The sequence below is a fragment of the Nanorana parkeri genome, unplaced genomic scaffold (assembly GCF_000935625.1).
Source record: "Nanorana parkeri isolate BGI_ZX_2015 unplaced genomic scaffold, ASM93562v1 scaffold697, whole genome shotgun sequence".
NCBI lineage: Eukaryota > Metazoa > Chordata > Amphibia > Anura > Dicroglossidae > Nanorana > Nanorana parkeri.
The window spans coordinates 294,998-315,989 of NW_017306965.1; the positions used below are offsets into that span (position 1 = coordinate 294,998).

The following is a 20,992-nucleotide window of genomic DNA, read 5'->3' on the forward strand; positions in this document are numbered from 1 at the left end:
TTCTTTGTAATCTATCAGAAGTGAAGTAGGCAGGGCTGACACCATAAGCTTAGAAATTCATAGCTGAGCATACACTGGGGGGAATTTATAATAGCAATTGCAAATGTTTGAACTTGCACAGAATATATTTGATGTACTTTGCGCAAGATTTATGATGCTAGTGTAATATTATTATGTGGCAAATAAGTTGCGCTCGGTCTAGTTGTGAATGGATGTGAAAGTGCTCTCTCAAAACCCAAAGGGGGAGATCACCTTCAGATAATAGTGTAATATTGTTCATAAATGAGGTTTAATAGATTCCAGGAAAGAAGACTTGTAACTCCAGGCAAAAAGCTTAACTGTCACTTCTTGAAGAAGTGGTCATGGGGACTGTAATTGTTTTGTTAGGTGATGCTCCAGTTTCAGACAGTTGCAGAACAAGTGCAGATGAAAACAGGTGCAAAAAAGGTGCAACTGAAAAAGTAGTGCAAGCTCTGGTCAAAACAGGTGCAAAACACATGTAGTTGGAAAAGTAGTGCAAGCTACAGGGGCAAAACAGGGGCACATATTAAAAGACAGATTTGCACATAAAACAAAATTATCTAAGAGGCTAAAACTGTCGCAATTGCTTTGATAAATTCCCCCCCCCCCCCCCCCCCACTGTGTTGTCATGTGAAGGAGTAAAGTTTGAGCACACTATAATTCTGGTACAGCACCATGTATTTTTCTGTGCTTGGAGCATGTTAAAAGGAAAAAAACATAGGCAAATGTGCATCTAAACAAAAAAATGTTGTCTTGGCATTCACTTTAAGACTTGTATGGACAATCTGGAGATTTGGCCTTGCCACTGAACTTTGGATCTAATAGGGGCCAAAAGAAAATGCCATCATTAATGCATTCCAGGGGAAGATGGCGTTAAACGTACTATTGTCTATAGGCCCCTTAAAAGAACTCTTGCTCCAGATGTGTTTGTGACCTCATAGAAGTGCTTGCTCACGTGTCCCAATACAAATCAATGTTTAAACCATGGGGCCACATTTGTCCATTTAGTTCTTCTGACCTTCCTCTGGGTATCTGAAGTACGTGTTTTAATCTGATGTGTCTTGGTTTATTTAATCATGTAATCCCACTAATCCTCTCCCCAGGGTGCACACTGCAGATCTGCTAATTACCTAATAATCTGCTGTATCTGATTGTTCTCGCTAATTTGGATGCCAATGAAGAAAAGTAATTAAAAGCATCCGGTATTGTCACCTTGTAGTGAGTAACTTTTTCCCACTATCCGAACCCTGCATGTGGATCACCTCCAGAGGGGACCAGGGAGGCAAGGGTTACAAGCATCTGTTTAGAATTTGGTAAATGATCAGTACATCAGCCCATACCATCAGAGGCCAAGTTTACCCATCACACTGTCAGGCTGAACAATATATCCGAGACTGAATAACCTCCATATCCTTTTTACACCAATTACTTTTGTCACTTGGATGCACCTCTTTCCAGCTCGCTTTGTTCAGTGCAATTAAAGTGGAAGTGGTGATTCTTTCTCTACAGTTGGCAGCTCTTATCTTTCCATTGTGGCTTTCATTAGCAGTAGCTTCACAACAATAAAACAGCGAAGACCCTGCTCTTTCAAGACTCCAGTCTTCACAATTGGGACTTGGAAGAAATTGCATTTCAATAGACTGCAAGGGTCTCTTTGATCTAATTTTTGGATGACCCAAATGATTCAGTCGCTCAGTTCTCCGTTGCCTGCCAATACTTGTATTGAGGCTTGTGCAGTGAAAGAACTCATTTAGAAGGAGTTGCTAGGTTGAGTGATCTTAAACTGACAGAGGAACCACACACAAGCACATACTCACACATATATCTAACTGTTAATCAAGGGTTCGTTAAAGAAAGACTTGATTATTTTGTTTTGCTATTGTCATATTTTTTTTTACTGTTGTCATATTTTAAAAAAGTTGTGTGCCTTGTTTAAATTGCGTCCATGTGTAATATGCTCTCTCCCCTGCTAGCTCAGCTGCCGCTGTTGGATGGAGAGCTTGCTGCACTTCTAATGTCTGGCTTGTCTTGCCATTTAGCGAGGACAGAGGGGGTCAATCACCTAGAGGTTTTTTGCAACCGAGCTGTGCAAAACCTTCAGGTTTGCAGTGGGAAAAGGGCAGCTTTTTAACATCTGAAGAGTGCTTTGTAATGTGCTGGGGATTATGCAAATCATGGGGGATTTTGGGGGAAATGTGCAGAAAGGTGAACTAACCCTTCAATTAATACCTGGTGTTCCTGCCAGTTTCTCCTTCCTAACTGTAAAAGGGTGACAATGCTAACCAGTGTTGTTGTCATGTCATTAACCCTCGTGAACATTCTTCTGTACCTGGGGTACTGGATGCTGTACCTACACCTAGGGTGTCATTGCTGCCTGTGGTGTGGGTGAGGTACAGCATAGGAACACCGTGGCGTGCCACTGTGGCGAAAAACCTTTTCACAGCCTTGACCCTGAACATCAGAGAACATCAGTTTAGCAGTTATATTACTTATAAGTACACTTTTTAAGGTACTATAGTGCATTTTATAATAAGCAAAGTTACTCAGAATGGATACTAGATGTATGCATGGCCTGAATGATGAAACACTCCTAGGTTCATATATGCTTTAAAGAAGAACTCTGGATTTTTAGAAAACTTAACCTTGCAGTGGGGCTACCCCTGCAGTGCAAGGGTTAAGTGCTCATTTTTGTCTAGGGGTGCAAAAAAGAGAAGATTTACTCACCTGATCCTCGGTACTGCGTCAGTCAGCGTTCATTTCCTCTCTCCGGCTCTAATGCAAGTGAATGGATCTGCATAAGATGTGATGATGTCAGTGGTTCTTAGACCACTTGAACCCTGGAGAATAGGCTGCTGTCCAGCAGATAGGCAGGACCGGGAATCAGGTGAGTATATCTTCTTTATTTGAGCCCCTAGACCAAAACGAGCAGGTAATCCTTGCAGTGCTATGTCGGCTCTTTGCAGGCCACTATAATAACCCCCGGATTATTTTGGGAAGACACACTCCAGTTTACCACCTTGACTTATCAAATTCATGTGTGTGTACATGTTTGTTTTCAAGCATAGATCATCACTGCAACAATGGTGGTGCTGGTGGGGGGCCCCAACTATAGTTCTGTATAGGGTATAAGAACGTAAAAGCCAGCCTTGTGTATAAGGTATACATCTAAACAAAATATATGAGTACATGGGAATGATACTTTTTTTCATCTAATTGTACAACTTTCCAAGGGTCTCAGTGTTTTAATGTGTGTTAGTGGCTTGTGGGGGTTGGCTTTACCATTCGTTGCACCTGTATTAGCACTTTATGGGTCATATGACAAGTGACAAGCTGGTGTCATAAGTGTTGTGAATATGGGAAAAGCGCTAACGGATCTTCTATGGCCGTTTTACAAGCCTCGTGATATAAAAGGTCTTGGGAAACAGCGCAGATTTACGATTTGTGCCATCAAAGAAAAGCTTTGTGTCTTTAGTCCCACTGAAATGTTACTTTTTCTCTTTTCCTCGATAGCTCAATTCACAAGCTGTAAATTATTGAATCTTTTCCTCTCTGCTAATTTCACCAAATGCTTACAGATCTGTGATCAGACGGCGGTTCTTTCATCTGACCAATGAAAGGACATTCTCATCACTTCTTAATGTCTTCATTTTACACGGTATAGGTTTTTGATGTGATTACCTCATTAAATTGACTACTAAAACCAAAGGAATCTGGCCTTCAAAGAAAGACGCAAGCACAACTAATCAGCACCACTTATTTAAATAGTTTCTGTACTAAAAGCAGAACCCCTGTTTGGGAAAGCACAGTATGTAGTTTGAAAGGCTCTGGGTGTTATAGAACTAGGAAGTGGAACAGCAACTGACAGATTAGAGATTCTGTAAGGCCCCATTCACACATGAATCGGCCTGCACGTACAGCTGCGGGGCCGTACCAAGCAGCCGACGGGAAGGACAGGTGCTGCGTGTGATTAGTATGCAGCCTCCGTCCTTCTCTATGGGGCTACGTGGCCTTACGCCCCCCCTACGCTCACCTCAACTGCAGGTCCGTAGGGGTGTGGGTTTTCTGGCCGGGACGCATACAGGATCCATTCCGGCGGCATATGAGTACGCTCACCCGCACCCCTATGGACATGCAGGGCGGGCCAGCGTAGGGGGACGTATGGCTACGTAGCCCCATAGAAAAGGACGGTACGGCTTGGTACGGCCCCGCACGCAGCTGTACGCGCAGGCTGAATCGTGGGTGAATGGGGCCTAAGGGAGTGGAGTTCTGCTTAAAAACCAAACTAAGACCAAACAGCAGATTAAAGGCCAATTGATCTCTCCTTTTTGATTTATCACTGTAATGCAGCCAGGCAGACAATGTACCATTAGCATTGCTTGCTGGGAGCAATGCATTGTGGCCTATGTAGAAATGCTTGAGAAATTGAGATTGCATCTCATCAAGCAGCAGGGAAATAGATGCAAAGTACACTGGGAATCCAGGAAATTGTTGAAAGTGATGGGGAGACAGAAGGCAGCACTCACTACATAAAAGTGATTTATTCAAGTGAGGTTTGATTGTACTATCAGTAACAACTCCTGTATGTATTCCTATTACAATACTGTTGTTATAACAGGATGGTATACACCGATCAGCCATAACATTATGACCACCTGCCTAATATTGTGTAGGCCCCCTTGTGTCATTAAAACAGACCTGACCCGCTGAGGCATGGACTCCACTAGAACTCTGAAGGTATGCTGTGATATTTGGCACCAATCTGTCAGTAGCAGACCCTTTAAGTTCTGTAAGTTGGGCCTCCATGGATCAGAGTTGTTTTTCAAGCACATCTCACAGATGCTTGATTGGATTGAGATCTTTAGAATTTGGAGGCCAAGTCATCCTGTCAAACTCTTTGTTGTGTTCCTCAAACCATTCTTGAACCATTTTTGCAGTGTGGCAGGGCACATTATCCTGCTAAACGAGGCCACTGCCATCAGGAATACTGTTTCCATGAAGGGGTGTACTTGATCAGTAACAATGTTTAGGTAGATGGTACGTGTCAATGTAACATCCACATGAATGGCAGGACCCAAAGTTTCCCAGCTGAGCATTGGCCAAAGCATCACACTGCCTCCGCCGGCTTGTCTTCTCCTCATAGTGCATAATGATATGTCTTATCAATGTATGCTATGACTATATAACTCCTTTAAGCTAAGGCAAAAGGATGCTACAGCAGTGGCATAATGTGGGTGCAAGGGACCACAAGGCCCAGTGGGGAACATACCATCTGACACACTTGAAGTGTTGCATAGCAGTAACACAGCTAAAAGTCCTCACACCACCCACCAGAAAGGGGAGTATTCATCTTTTTTCTTTACAGGGTGGATTTAGTTTTGTTTTTTTGAATTAGCGACAGGGTCACTATCAGCTGGCCATTGACATAGCGAATAGTTGGACGTGCATTCACTGTGTGACCAACTTACTATGATTCCCTTCTAAATAGGAGGGCCACAGTCACGTAAGTGCTCCGGTTTAGGGCAAAAGAGGAGAGAGGTAGAACCATGTGCGGACAGTTTTGCCACCTTGGGAAAACAATAGAGATTGGGCAATGTTCCTAATCATTTTGCTCCGTTAGAATGTCTGCCTATGGCTATTGTGTGCTACACCATATACATTGAATCAGTATTCAATCTAGGCTGTCAACTAATGTCTATGGGACTTAAGTTACATGGCCCTGGACTGTGGAATGTCTTGATCAGGCTGGATATGATTTTTAGGAATATTTATATGAAGGTACAATGACATATGGTAAGGCTGCTCTTGAATTATAAACAGTCAAACAATATAATTTCAGACAACAGCATACAAATCGTACAAAGAAGGCACTTTGAGAAACAGCATGTAAATTGTAGAATCTACAGTCTATGGGCACCTTAAAGAGTATGTAAACTTCAATGATGAATTTTTACATGGTATTTAAAAAGTTATGTTCTGTTTAGGTCTACACAATGGTTCAATGCACATCGATAATATGAAATCAATCAAGTGTCTGCAAGACCAAAGCCCATAACCTTTTACAGCTCTGTCTATGCGAGATAAAGTTAATTGGCAATCTCTGAGATCAGGAAAATCTGAATATCTGCTTACCTTAACTGCTTGGCTTGGATCATTTCCTAAGCTATAAAAACTTTTGCCTCTGTAACGTCAGTCTCTAAATTGAGCATGAAGATATTTGTGATAAATTTGGTGGAATATACCAAACCTGTAACTATGAATTTCTGTTGATGAAGACATGTATGAAGGAGAGGTATAACATTCAGTTGTCATTGCTACGGTATCTGCCTGTGCATGACCAGGACAGAATAGTCATATAAAACCAAACCATTGCAAGTGAAGTGACTGATGATGGTGGAGCTTTGTAGGATTTTATTTGATAACAATCTGTGTAGCCATTTGCAAACACACAATGAAGAGAACCTGTGATGACAGAATTAAAAGAATGGGCATTTAAAGGTGCACAGTCTGGTGATATCATTGTCATCCTTTTATCAAAACCTAGTGAGTCACTGACCTGGAACAAGTAGCTTCAATTTTTCATGCTTGGCTGACTGCTTCTTCCAGGACAGTGACTAACCAAAAAAAGAATAAAATTGACAGCTCCAGGGTCTGCACCTTTAAGAACTGAGTAGGCAATGGCAACAGTAATATATCCATCCTCACATGCTGACTTTAATGTATGCTTTCCAATAACTACTATTTTACAAGTTAGAGAATCTCTTTGTGGCCAAACAGTGATTATCGTCTTTTCTATTAGCAAAAAGAAGAGCTTTTTGTAAGGATGTTGGGAGCTGGTACATGTAAGCATTTATTTGTTTGGTTGTTTGGTTCAAAGGTGGTTACCAGTGGTGGACACATCAGTTGTGAAAGCTGTGCAGGCACACGGGGGCCTCAGAGGTCCCAGGTCCCATTACAGGTAAGCAAGCCCCCAAAATCTCAGTGGCCAGATGATGGCAGGCAGATTACCTGATTTTTCTGGTGCAGAGGGTGCAAGAATCCAGAAGAGATCCTACTTCAGGAAAAATACCACTCATAGTAGGGGTGTGCTGGCTTCTGTTGGGAGAAATGTGGCCTGAAAAGTACACTGAACACTTTATGCTTATAGGAATATCAACCTGAATGGTGAGCTAGATGTAAACTGCCATCCTGGTAGTATATGTACTAACCAAGCATAACTCCCCCCCCCCACCCCCCAACTTTATGAGCATAAATGAAGGCTGGTGTGGTGCATTACAGAGTATTTTTGTTTCAGTTCTTACCTTGAGCACTACCTTCAAGGATCATTTGCCATAAGGGCCTGTGTCACTGGGCATTGGGCTTGTGTTAATGGTAAAATGCAGCTTGCTTTCAGGTGAGTTCAGACTTCATTACACATGCATTTGACTGCAGTTGACCTTGTTCTTAACTGCATCAACCTGTTTTAAGGTGACATTAAACTCAGGATGTCATTCTTAAAAATGCATTCAAGTATGTTAAGTATTAACAAAATGTATCTTATTTGTGTATCACTCAGCTGTAGATCCCTATATCATCTCTGAATTGGTGCTGACACTGTCCTTCCTTCTGGAGGGTGGCTACTTTTGTTCCCTGAGGTCCCTATGTGTGTTGTAAAGTAGCCACATCTCCAAGCTCACTCCCATAATGGATTATAATCCCAATACAAGTTAGTATGAGATTATAGTATATCACAGGAGTGAGCTTGGAGCAGTGACTACTTTACAACACACAAAGGGATCATGAGGAACAAAAGTAGCTACCCTCCAGAAGGAAGGACAGTGTCAGCACCAATTCAGAGATGATTTGAGGCTCTATAGCGAAGTAATGCACAAATGAGGTACAGTTTTATTAATAGTTAAAGCATTTAAATGCATTTCTAAGATTTAACTCCTGAGTTTATTGTCACTTTAAGCTGCGTTCGCCTTGCCTTTTACTTGTATGGGAAGAGAAGCAATTCTGGAAGGAATAATAGCCTGTCAACAAAAACCCTTACTCCTCTGTAGATGTTTGAATGATTGGGCTTATTTCATTATGGCACGTGTCTGTTGCCAGTTGGGCTGAGTTTGCAGTTTGCCGTCTGTACCCAGGTTATATAAAGCTTTACTTCTATGTAGTTGGCCCCAAAAGAACTTGCAAAGTTGGTCAGGGGATCATGCATACAGTGAAACTCTTGGACTTCATTCCACTTTTGTTGTGACTGCTCCACTGCTGGCCAAATTTTGGGAATTACAACAGGTTGGTGCCTATCTATAGCCTCTGTAAACGTACCATAGATGGGCATTTGGCTAATTCTTTGCCTGTCTTCAATACAATTGCAAACCTCCTGCATTTCTTTAAATGACAATCACACATAGAATAAATGAAAATGAATGATTCTTCATCAATGTTATTCAACCTTGCACCACTGCAGTCTTTGGTCGCATCCATTTTAGGAGCTTTGTGGGCATAGAGTTTATAGGTGTTTTGGATTGAGTTTCTGGTTTGGTCACTCAACACAGTATGGAAGTCAGAGATCCAGTTGACTAGCATTTTCAAAATAAGCAATGGTAACAAACATAATCCTGTTTGCTCAACGTCCATCCATTCTTATTTAACCAAAATTTGACACGGTGCCAGCAAACAGTGGACTACACCTTTAAATGAGGACACTGTGCTAAAAACATATAAATACAGAGTTAACTAACACAATCAGAGATTCTTATCAAGTGCTCTTGGCAACAAAAAGAAGTGTAAAATGACACCAGTTTAAATACACTGATTTTTGACAAATGACATCAGTTACTGACAATGGCAAAAGATGATACCCTTTGAATGGCAAGAGATACAGCCTAAAGGCATAAATTAGCAACCACTTACTCAGACTGTCAGCAATTAAGTGGCAATCCATTTCCCAAGAACTGATTAAAACTGTTATCTTCTAAGCCTCACTGACAGTTTTCTTTTTGTACTAACCCAAACCGCTGACTGATAATGTCATCATTATGTGCCATGGTGTGGTCAGGAATTATGAATTTAGGCTGACTGTATGCCTAGTTAAAGTGGACCTGTCAGATATTTTAACAGTTCATACTGAGCATGATGAATAAAATGCAGGAGGTTACCCGTGAAAACTGCATGTCAAAACAATCCGTAGATCCAGACATACAGGCAGTTTAATGAGTATACACATCTAAATTGTTTAATTTTGAACACTGAGCTTGGTCTCAGCCTACTCCCCCTCCTTTTGGTCAGTGAATATACAATAAAGAATCCATAAGAAACGAGGAGGCGTGACAAAGCTTGACTATTTGGCCAAATTTGACAATGATCGTTGGTTGGATGGTAGGCTGGCTTCCATTGGCAAGCACAGGTGTTATAGATTGGTAACCCATTAAGACTCAGTAGTTGTGATGCAGTAGTAGTAATGCATTTACTACTACAAAGAGACAGCATATAATTACATTGGTAGATACTGTAATAATTCTTCTGCCAGTAACTATTGTACGGTCCTGGCACATTGTAACAGGCCAAAACCTTTTTGCAATCTGCACCAGTCTATAGTACTCCGGCTATGACAGGCAGCAACACTTAACTTGAACTTGACAATTGTATCTACTGCTCCAAAGCATGTGGGTGACTCTTACCATAGAGGCATATAGTGGGAAGATGCAGTCTTGCCCAGGGGCACCTTGAAAACCTTACTCGGAGCAAGAGATAATTTCCTACATAGCATCAGTTAAATGTATATCAAATCACTGAATCACTGACTGATTTTAGTTGTCTGGAGCTTTTCCTTAAAGCTAAACTCTAGACAGAAATATTCTGTGTAACCTTCTGTACTCTCTTGCACAGTAACAATCAGACTGGAAAGGGGTACGGGTAGAATTCTGAGACAGTCATGGCTGTAATGCTTTGCACAGTCCTATAAGGCAACAGTGTGATCAGGCTTACAGGAGGAGAGAGCAAAGTGATGACCTCATCTGCATGTTTCTTCTCTTTCATTGTCAAATCAAAAGCTAGTTGGTGATCAAGCTATACTGCTTAACTGCAGAAGAGAGAGAGAGGTCACAACCTGGCTGTGCAGTCTGTCATGGAAGGCTGGATCATTGAACTGGTTCAACCCAATTAAAAATCATTTGGTGGATTTAAAGTCTTTCTCTAGGCAAAACCATTACTTTTAGTTATATTTTATTAATAGAGTGGAAACAAGTTAAGCTGGCCATGCACAGATCAAGTCTCAGTTGTTTCCTGCTAAATTGGGCTGAAATTTGATTCCTGGGTGGCTCTGTCGGCACTATCGGCTTGACAAAATTTGATTTTTCAATCTACTTATCTCAATTGTCTGACAGGGAACATTTCTCCATCCATGCTCTTTAGCATGGATGCGGGAATCAAGTGATTTTTCTTCGTTCAGCCCCTGGGGCTGAACAAGAAAAGTCTTAAAGTTTGTGTCCAGCTTTAGACCATCTATCAAGTCCACTGGGGAGATTCATCCCATCTGTTTGTACTGGTGATCATTGTCACCAAGAAAGAAAGTGATGGAAATTCTAACATTTTAGAGTTGACCTCAGAACAGGAGGTAATAAAACATCATATAATGGGGACACCTGCACTGGATAGCTGTCAGAGAGGGAATTTGCATCTCAGGGACAGGAAGCAAAGGAATTTTTCCGAATGGATCACAGGAATCAAAAATGCAACCTTTACAGGGTTTTGCAATCCATGCCTACTCTTTCCAAAACTATAAAAATTATTTTGGCCATATATAAATTTTAATAGTTTCCATATATGTATTTAAAGGGTGTATTCAGCTGTTTTCATGGACTTCAGCTGTATAGCTAATAGAAACAGGATTTTCTTCTGTTTCATAAACTGATGTGTAATGCAGAAGTAGAGATTGTATCAGCGGCAGGCTTATTACAGATTAACTAACGGATGGCTTAATCAAATGTTTTTACTTTTTGGCTCCTTTCATTCACACAGTACTTCCGACTGTCTCTGACACTTGTCTCTTCATGCCTTTACGTTTGCCCCCTCTGTACTCAATGCACAAAGCTGACAGGGGACAATGAAATCACAAGTTACATCATTCTGCTGAATGCACAGTTTCACAGTAATGGCTTTGCACAGATTGAATCTTCCAATGCATAATGCATCACTTATCTCTTAAGATCTCCGTCACTGATATGGTGTGTTTTAGAATATCAAAGCTCACAGGGTTACCTGTGTTGTACATTCAACTCACTTTATTTGTACAACCGTGTACTCCAAAGGAAAGATTTTCTAAGCTGCAACAGATCGCGTCCCCGGACAGAGGATGCTCCACAAATTTGAAGTAGTTCACATTCGTTGCCAAGAGTCAATTATGTGAACTGAGTGAAAATCACAACATTCTAGGTGCAGAAAAAAATTGCTGATGACTTATAACCTAATCCAAACTATCATACAAGCTATACCCCCTAAACTTACCTTAGATCCAGAAGCGACAGCCTATGATCCTCTTCTCATCCAGTGCTGGCAGTACTGTGCAAATGTGACCTCATTGATTCAATGGGGGGTATTTATCAAAACTGGAGCAGACAAAATCTGGAGCAGATTTGCACTGCAACCAATCAGCTTCTCTGTCTCATTTTCAAATCGTACCTGAGCAAACTGAAGAGAGATGCTGATTGGTTGCCGTGGGCAACTGCTCCAGATTCTCTCTGCTCCAGTTTTGATAAATTCCCCCCTATGTCTCCCATCATGATATGTCCACATGCCATCAAAGGAAAGAGAGAGTGTATAACTAGAGTTGCTCATCAGTGGCAGATTGGGGTGATTTGGGCAACTGCCCAGGACCCTGCATGCCTCAACTAGATTTGTATTTACTTTTTATGCCCAGCTCTTCCTGGCCTGTCACTATGGCACCACAAGGCAAAATTACCAGGACCCGCTGTCACAGCCAGGTCCTTCTGTTTGTTTCAGGTGCTCTTGTCCAAATGTAACCCGCAAACAGTGTTTTCCTGCAACAACAGGCCTTTTAGACCAAAGCGGCCAGGAGAGCCTTATGCCGTGTGAAAAGAAGCCAAACACCTATTTTAAATCCACCTATCTTTAGAAATAGACTTATTTTTTATTGTTTGGATAATCAATAAAAAGATAAAGTAAGTGTAAAACCACTATGCATTCCCTTAAACTGTTATGGGGTAATTTCCTCCCTAATGGATGAGGCTGGACATTAACGTCCTATTCTTCTTCTTAACCTGATAAAAGCAAATATTCCTTAATTGTTTATTTGCTTAGAGTAATTATCAAAGTACCATAAAGGACATGCTATGTTAGGCAAGATTACTCTATAGACATTAAATAAACCACTCACAGCAGGGAATGGCTAATCAGGCCAATACATTTACCACTACTATTAGCTTTTTGCTTTTATCCTCGGTGGGGACAAATGTGCATTCGTCTTAGTTCCCTATGCTATAGCTTAATCCTTTCAAGGTCCCCACAATGAAAAAGAAGGACTCCTTAAGGCTTCTTCACACAGGCGCAGAGGTCTGTATGCACTAAAAAAAATTGCCAGATCTCTGTGCCTGGGAGCAACAGATTTTAGGTACAGCCCATATTCAGGGCCGTAGATACCATGAGGCGAGTGAGGCACTCTCCTCAGGCCCTGTTGCCATGGCGAGCACAGGGTGCCATGGCAACAGGGGCGCCAGGTGGCCAACACAACCGCGGCTCGGCAAGGAGAAGAGGGGCAGCAAAGGCTCCAGCTTCTCCTCAGATCCTTGCTGCTCTCCCTTGCCTGTATGGGCAGAGGCAGCAGGAATCTGATGAGAACTGGAGTGCTGCAGCTGGCGGGCGGGGGGCGGCCGGAGGAGGGAGTTTGTCATCCAGGATGGCCGAGCAGTGCGGAGAGAGCTGCTCGGCCAGGTTCTGACAGCCGGCGGCTCTCTCTTTTCTCACCGCTTGGTCATCCTCAAGTGACAGTGCTCCCTCCTCCACCCCCCTGCCGGCTTCAGCACTTCCGCCCCCGCTGGCTTCAGCGCTCGAGTACTTGCCCAAATACTTGGTATTGGCACAGATACCAATACTAGGATCGGTGAAACCCTACTATAAACTCCAACTGCACTCTTGGTGCAATTACACTGTTAGCCCTTCCTTCCAAGCTTATACTCACCTGGCCCTAATTCAGCAAGATATCACTGACTAGATCACACAGTCGCTTGTCAAAATCTTTTTGCACTGTAATCATAATTGCTATCATGCTGCACAAGAACTCTGATCAATGCTAAAGTGGCACCTGGTGTGATCTTGGTGATATATGTGATGTTTAAAACACATTTCAAAGTCAAGCTAATGGCTTGTGGTTAAATGGAGTGCTTTCATATGAATTGATATGTCTCACTTTAATGTTTAGGTGTAGGTCACATCTTTGAAAAGAGGATGCCAAAAAAATAGAGAAGAGCTATGATTTAATTATCTGCCAGACTGACATATTAAATACCTGAGCACTCTAGCGCACTATTACTCAGCTCAGTTATGTCATGGGTGTAAACTGTATACACAAAGATCTGACTTGCCAGGAGACTGACAGGACCAAAAAAGAGGCATGCCAGCCGGCCTGGATGTGTTTACACTGAGACTCAAATAAATGATGTATTACATTTTGTAAATAGTTTAAATCATGTCCATTGATCTACAGAACAGTTAAAACTGTATCAAAAAGGGTTAAATGAAACAGTAGGCATTTTCATCTAATAGAAATCTAAGGAGCCATTTGGAGGATATAGATGGTAAAAAGGTAGAAAACTCTACATACAGTATTGTTAGGGATGATCAGAATTAGGAGTTTTGCTTTACCCAAATTTTGGTAACATTTACCTGCTGGCAAAAGTTATGGGCTGTCTGTGCCAGTGCATTAATTTTAGTAGACTTGAATAGGTGCAGGAGCAATGTCCTTTCAAGTATATGGGATGTTAGTGTGCAGGTGTGGGCAGCTAAATTTGCTACACATGCTACATTGTTACCATATGGGCCGCAAACAGTGCAGGAGGCCTCAGCCGTTGGAGGAGGTAAATATGGACCTCCAATGGGAATGGCACGGGTAACATTATTCAGGGGGGCTAGTGGGATTATTTTTCTAAAAAGGCAAACATGTCCTGTAGCAACTGTCATTATTTTTTGTGACTTAGATAAAGATCTTTATTCATGCAGAAATTCCGGTTAATTCCAAAGGATACATAAACTTTTTTCTTCTAGTTGTAGATTAAAAAACATGCTGATTGGAAAGTCAGAGTCATAGAACAAATCTTACAATTTCCAATTGAAACTTGACTGCCCTAAATATGCATGTACAGGTTTGCATAGTCTGCTGCAAATTACTATGTTACGGACTCCAAGAAGCCTGAATTCATACTCCATCTATTTACTATAAATTGGTAAAATTATAACTCTATAATATGAGAGAGTCATCAAATTACATTGAACTTACAAGGTACCAGATTTTCCTAATTCACATCCAAATTCTTTGCTCATCTCTGTTGCTGGTCTTTTTCAACATTTCTTTTTCTAACTTTCTTCATATATTATTATCTCTGATCTTTATATGACATTTTTGAATGGCTTATGTGTTTTCCCCCTAAATCTTCCCTGCAGTTTGACAATCCTTTGAACATACTGCCTTCCTTACCCAGGTGCACCTCACTGCCAGTCTCCATAAATAACCCTATTAAAATCCATTTAGGACTTCATAGTTTACTTAGCCAGATGTTAAAAAGATCTTAAAACAAGTTCTGTATGCAATCTAATTCACAAAAAATATCAACTTTGATCTCATGTCTGGTGGCTTTCTTTATCCCTGCCTAGGGAATGGTATTTATTTCCTTTTATAAGTAATTAAAAGGTTTGTGACAGCCTGTATACTTAATCTTAACTTCTGATTTTTTGCTGATGATAAGTGTCAGTATAATCCCAGGAAAGAAAAGTAAGTATATAGGGCACTGACACAGACAGAAAATTATTAATGTTATGCCTTTTTTCTGTTACTATAAGTCCAATACAGCAAATTCCAGGTACATAGTTACATAGTTACATAGTATTTGAGGTTGAATAAAGACATTAGATGTTAGGTAGTGTCAGAGCTTGCTACTCACTCTCCCTCCTATCCACCACATCCCTTTTGGCCCATCACCTTTCTTCTGATTGGATTGTGTCCTGTAGCAGCCAGCAGATGGAACCCCAGTGCATGAGGGGGGTGGCCCCAGGCATTTTACAGAACTGAACAGCAGACCTTTGTTTAGGTTAAAGTATTGTTTGTGATTATTGCTCAGCATTTCAAATTATTTTGACTTTAGAAATTGTAATTTTAATTAGCTGCTGCCAATTACAAATCCATTTGGTTATAGTATCCAATCAAACACATACCCCATTGTAAGCCCTGATGAAGGTGTTGATTCCTCTGAAATGCGTTGGCTGTTTTTGTTTGTTTGAATTGTGAACAGTAAAGGGAACTTTTGGACTCTTTAGTCTTTTGGTTTGGCTCCTTTTAATTGTAAACACTTTCAATTAAGAGTTGATTACACAGTATTCAAATGCAGAGAGAGACCTCCACCGCTCCTTCCACATCCCAGTTCCACTGCTTAGGTTCATCGCAGGTGCTGGCCAGAAAGCCTTCCATAATCCATAGCAAATGCAATCCAAAGAAACACACTGCCAATCTTCACCCAGCACTTCTTTATCTGTAAAATCCAGCCAGCTCCAAGCTTATGATTCCCGCCTGCTCCCGTCTAACACGTTTTATCAAATTGGGCTTAGTCACAGAGTAATGGAAAATCTACTCCTATGGTGTTTCACCAACAGAGTAGAGTCCAGTACTTAAACCTATGAATACCTATTTAATTCACTTTGGTATATTAGTAAATTGGTCAAAGGGGCCCAAATGACCATTACTCGGACACTAGGCACAGAGTGTGGAGCTGGCCTGACACACAGTGCAAGAGAAGTCTCTTCCAACTGCATGACCTCCAATGAGCTAACAAGATCCAAAGGATGACTTGCTTTTACCATCACAGGGGGTTATGCAGTAAGAATCCTCACCCTCTGTGATTCCATGTCGTTTCAAAAGTCATTTTGAATTTTTGAATTTTAAGCTTTTAATAAATAATCCCTGGTGTTCCTGCCATGAAGGTCATTGTTCAGGCACTTCCTGTTATGGGTTGACAACTGTTTCCAAATTGTGATTCTGTAATGTCACCGCATTACATGCACCTACAAGCAACTGCGCCAACACACATTGCGCAGGCATGGACCACCATTGTCACTATCAGGAATCGGGTCCAGAGCAATATGTGCAGCTGACACTGGAGGGAGTGCATATAGACAGGAAAAGGTTGGAGGAGAGCGGCAACACTGATGTGGCATGAAAGTTTTTTATTTAAAAAAAGGCAATTGTTTAGGATGCACTTTAGCAAGCTAAATATCATCCAGTTAGGGTTGGATCCATATGTATAAATACATATGTATAGCACCTTGTGTTGGGTACACCCCACTCTTCTGTAAAATATACAGTACATAATAGTAAATTCTTACAAAGCATGCACACATTATCAGTACCATTCATGCATCACCAGTAGTACCAGTATAATAGTAAATACTTAGCAGTTACCTTTAAAAAAAGACTCATTTACTGTATCAAGTTCAAACACACACTCTTTGAACTCGGGTCAGTGCTGTATGGCACCATAGGCAGTTAACACAAAATGGATGCTCTTGTGCCAACCAGATCTGCAAGTTTGGTTAGAACTAAAACAGTGAAGGATTTTCATGGCTTAAATAACAGAAGGAAGTTCTAGTGAATGCACGTGAAAAAGTAATCTTGATGATGAGCATGTAGACTGCTGTCTCAACTTGTTCAAAGGATTTGAGAGACCAGGTGGTGTCACATTCATTCACACTGTGTAGAGATTTGTATGCACTATACAGTTCACCTAATTTTACATGAGAAACTTCTCACACATTATATCAAATGACCATTTGACATGACTAACGAGAGATCTGTGTGTCTAAAAGTTTTTTTGGAGTGAGGCAAAGTACAGTGAAATTTTGTTGAATGCACAACATTCCTGCTACAGGGGGCATATAGAGTCAAAGTGTGTGACTACAGTTGCTAATGGAAATGAGGTAGTACTGAAAGTAGAACCAGAAAATACTGTATAATAATAATAATAATAATAATAATAATAATAATTAGTAATTATAAAAGTATTTGGTTGTGGTGGAATTTAAAGCCAAGATACCTAGAGAACATATTCTGGTATGATGATATCAGTTGGATAGAGAGCTCTATCATAGCATCAAGGTGTGCTGCATTTGAGAGTTGCTGTATTTTATGGTCTAAAGGTATGTGTGTGTGTGTGTGTGGTGTGTGTGTGTTTGGGGGGGGCTAGTAGTTACGAGTTTGTAATGTGTATCATGCTAATCATTCAAGTATCTTCATTTGTTCACGTTTTTCTGAGGCTCTCAAATTGCTGGGCTTTGGACCACAATATCATTTAAAAAAAAAATTGTTTCTAACCTTTAACCTTTGAGGATGACCTCCAAGTTTAGTGGAGTTACACCTATTGAACTTTGATGCACTCCATCATTAACCCGACAAGCCTCATATTTACCTGTTTCCACTCCACCAATACTTGGCTGTGCAGCTTATGCTTTTTAACCCTTTTCTTCTAAATTGTCATGGTTTTATGACTCCTGAGAATGTGTTGTGCAACCTCAATTCATTCCTACAGAGTTTTTGTGTTCCGGGCAAAACAAGAGCAGTACAAACTGTCCATAGGATTGAATGGACAATGGGAGGAGATGGACAATGAGAATGAACGTGGGGAGATGGACAACGGGAATGAACGTGGGGAGATGGACAACGTGAATGAACGTGGGGAGATGGACAACGGGAATGAACGTGGGGAGATGGACAACGGGAATGAACGTGGGGAGATGGACAACGAGAATGAACGTGAGGAGATGGACAACGGGAATGGATGTGAGAAGATGGACAACAGGAGTTAACATGAGAAAATGGACAACGGGAATGAACGTGAGAAGATGGACAACGGGAATGAATGTGAGGAGATGGACAACGGGAATGAATGTGTGGAAATGGACAACGGTAATGATCGAAGGACTCAACGGTGAAGACATTTTAAGGGGATTTGTTGCACCATGTAGGCTACTCAATGAAAAGTTGGTGGAGTCTACATAGGTAAGTATGAGAGTTAGAGTTAGTGTATGTTGTCTCATTGTTATAGACTTACATTTTAAAATTGAAAACTTTTTACATTTATGATTTCTTGTTGACAAATATTAAAATACCTGAACCTTCTGATTGATTACTGGAGCTGTTTTTCTCACGCTTGTATGCTTGGGAGCTTGTTTTTCCCCCAAAATTAAATTCTAATAAAAACAATCTTAAAAAAAAAGAGAGATTATACTCTCATCAAATGTTTTATATTAAACAACTCATTAAATGTATGGCCTGTATACATTTCATGTTCATGTATATGTAACTGCTCCAACTGCTCTTGAGCCCATGAGGTCAGAGGGCAAGAATGCCATCACCACAGTTACATCCAATTATTTGCCAGATCTCAGTTATTTGAGCTAAAACTCTGTTTCCGAGATAGGAAGTGAAGGAAAATCTATGCAGTGGGCCAGAAGACAACAAAGAAGAAAAACTGACATGGGTCATAACCATTCCATGCTCTATCTAAAACTAAAGAAAAAGTTTGGGCTTTACATACACTCTAGGCAGAAGAACTCTAGGCAGATTAAAAATGAACACTTGCAGTGGGGCTACCCCCCATACTGCAAGGGTTAACTGCTCATTTTCTCTAGGGGACAGAATAAAGAATATATTCTCACCCGAGCCTTAATCCTGCAATAGTAACCGCTCACCTCTCTCCCCCTCTGTACTGGCGGCGAAATGTCCCTCAACGTCCTTATATCTAATACACTATATTAGATGTGATGACTCATGGGTCCTTAGACCGCTGTAACGCGGCAAAGGAGAGGCCGAGATGACTGACCTAGCAGCCAGGCAACACTGAGGGTCGTCTTTATTTTAGACCCTAGACTTAAACGCTTTGCAGGGCCAGGGCAGCCCCACTGCAAGTGTTAATTTTTATTCTGCCCAGAGTTGTTCTTTAAGACCCAACATTGTAAGGCCCCACGGTGTGTAAATCATATCTACTAGTAGTTCTGTTCTATTACTGTATGTATTTCTTTTTAATTGTTGTCTATAACAGTGTCTTCAGTATGGGAGTTATGTTCAAATCTCAGTTCACACACCTACTCCTGCACTGGCTACCCACAGTCCACAGCTCAAAATACCAGTATAAGCCACTAATAAGATACTACAGACATTGGTTTAGTACACCATGGGCCTTACATTCTGTGCAAAAAAACGCATAATACAAAAAACGTTTTATAAATCTTTTATGTGTCATTTGCTTGTATCAACATCTACTTCTAGCAGTGGCAAGAGGCACATTCGGCAGCTGAATTTGTGAGTTAAAAATAATAACCCTGAAAAGCAAAACAAGTAAGGTTTGAAACATCTATTATTAACATGTTGTCAGTAATAAATTATTTGCTGGATGTTTAAAAGACAGCAGTGTAGTTTCATGTGGAATTGTACAGTTCTGACAACCATTCATCCCTGAGCAAATAGTTGTATTGCTCCAGAAGATGACATGAGGTGTAGTATTACACTTTGATTTAAAGCCAGATCATTTTTGTTCCCTAAAATGTTTGCCTTAAAGGGCAGCTCCGGATAAGCAGTCGAATACACAGTTGAAAGTCATAGATAGAAACTGATTTATCTGCCAAACGTTTTATCAACTAAAGCACATAAATGTGTTATCCGCCTACTCTTACTATCTGGCTGCAAGAATGGTGAGGCTAAAATTATTTACACTCCGTTCCTCCGTTGCACTATGTTATCCATTGCCCTCCCCTGCACCACCACCACTGCCTGCACTATGGACTACCAATGAAAGTCACCACACTGGTGTGCCATTTATCATTTCTGAAAAAAACAGACCAAGGTTAGTTCAAAAACAGCCAAAGCAGCACTCAAAGTACTCAAAAGAAGAAAAAGATAACGAAAAGATTCTTAAAGTGTATTTCCAGTTAAAATTTTTATTGTACTTGAATAGAGAAGTGAAGGGATAGAAAAAACCTCCATTGGGTTTCTATTGCTTTATGTGTCTCCTATGGTAGACCCTCTCTATATGTCCTAGTGACAATAGTCAGCAGACCAAAATGTAATGGAAAATCTAAAATGTTTTGGATGTGCTGGAAAGAGGAAGCAAAGGTAAATCCTGAAACTTTGGGAAGATTTTGTTTCAATTCCTGTTGTGTCTCTGGGACAGGAAGGGAAGAAAAATCTCTGCAACAAGACACAATCAGAAACACAGTCAGAAAACCAACTAAGGTGCTGGGTTTTCATTTCTCCATACTCTATCCAAAACTAAAAACAATAATAATAAAAAAAACTGTTTGGGCTATAGGTATGCTTTAAATAGACTATGTAAGTTAATAAAATGTTTGTACATATTTCCAGCAGCCTCCAAAACATTGCTGCTATGACCAAGGTGGAGGCTGTTCTGAATGAGAAATCTTTAGCTCTTATGGGTATTGTTGGAGCTTCTTGCCACCTTTCACCCCCAGCTCCACATACCAATTGGCCTATCAATATGGCAGGCTGCCTCACTATTCAATAGGAATGTGCAGGAAGCAAGAAAATGCAGGCGAACCTTAGCTCTATCAGGAAGTTCTTGGCCTGTCAGGACAGCCGGGGATTCTGAAGTAGCTGCAGGGCTTTGGACACTGCTGTAGGTATGTATAGGCAGCTCTAGGCACCTGTCCTTTATAACTACAGTCTTTTATTTTCTCTTTTAAGCAGGAGCACAATATACAT

The 20,992-nt window shown here is 40.9% G+C and overlaps 1 protein-coding gene across 1 annotated transcript in view; it reads left to right on the plus strand.

Annotated features, from left to right (window-relative positions):
- ADAMTS18 (ADAM metallopeptidase with thrombospondin type 1 motif 18) overlaps positions 1-20,992 on the plus strand; it is a 122,726-nt gene that overhangs the window by 56,290 nt on the left and 45,444 nt on the right. The gene's annotated exons all lie outside the window — the stretch shown is intronic.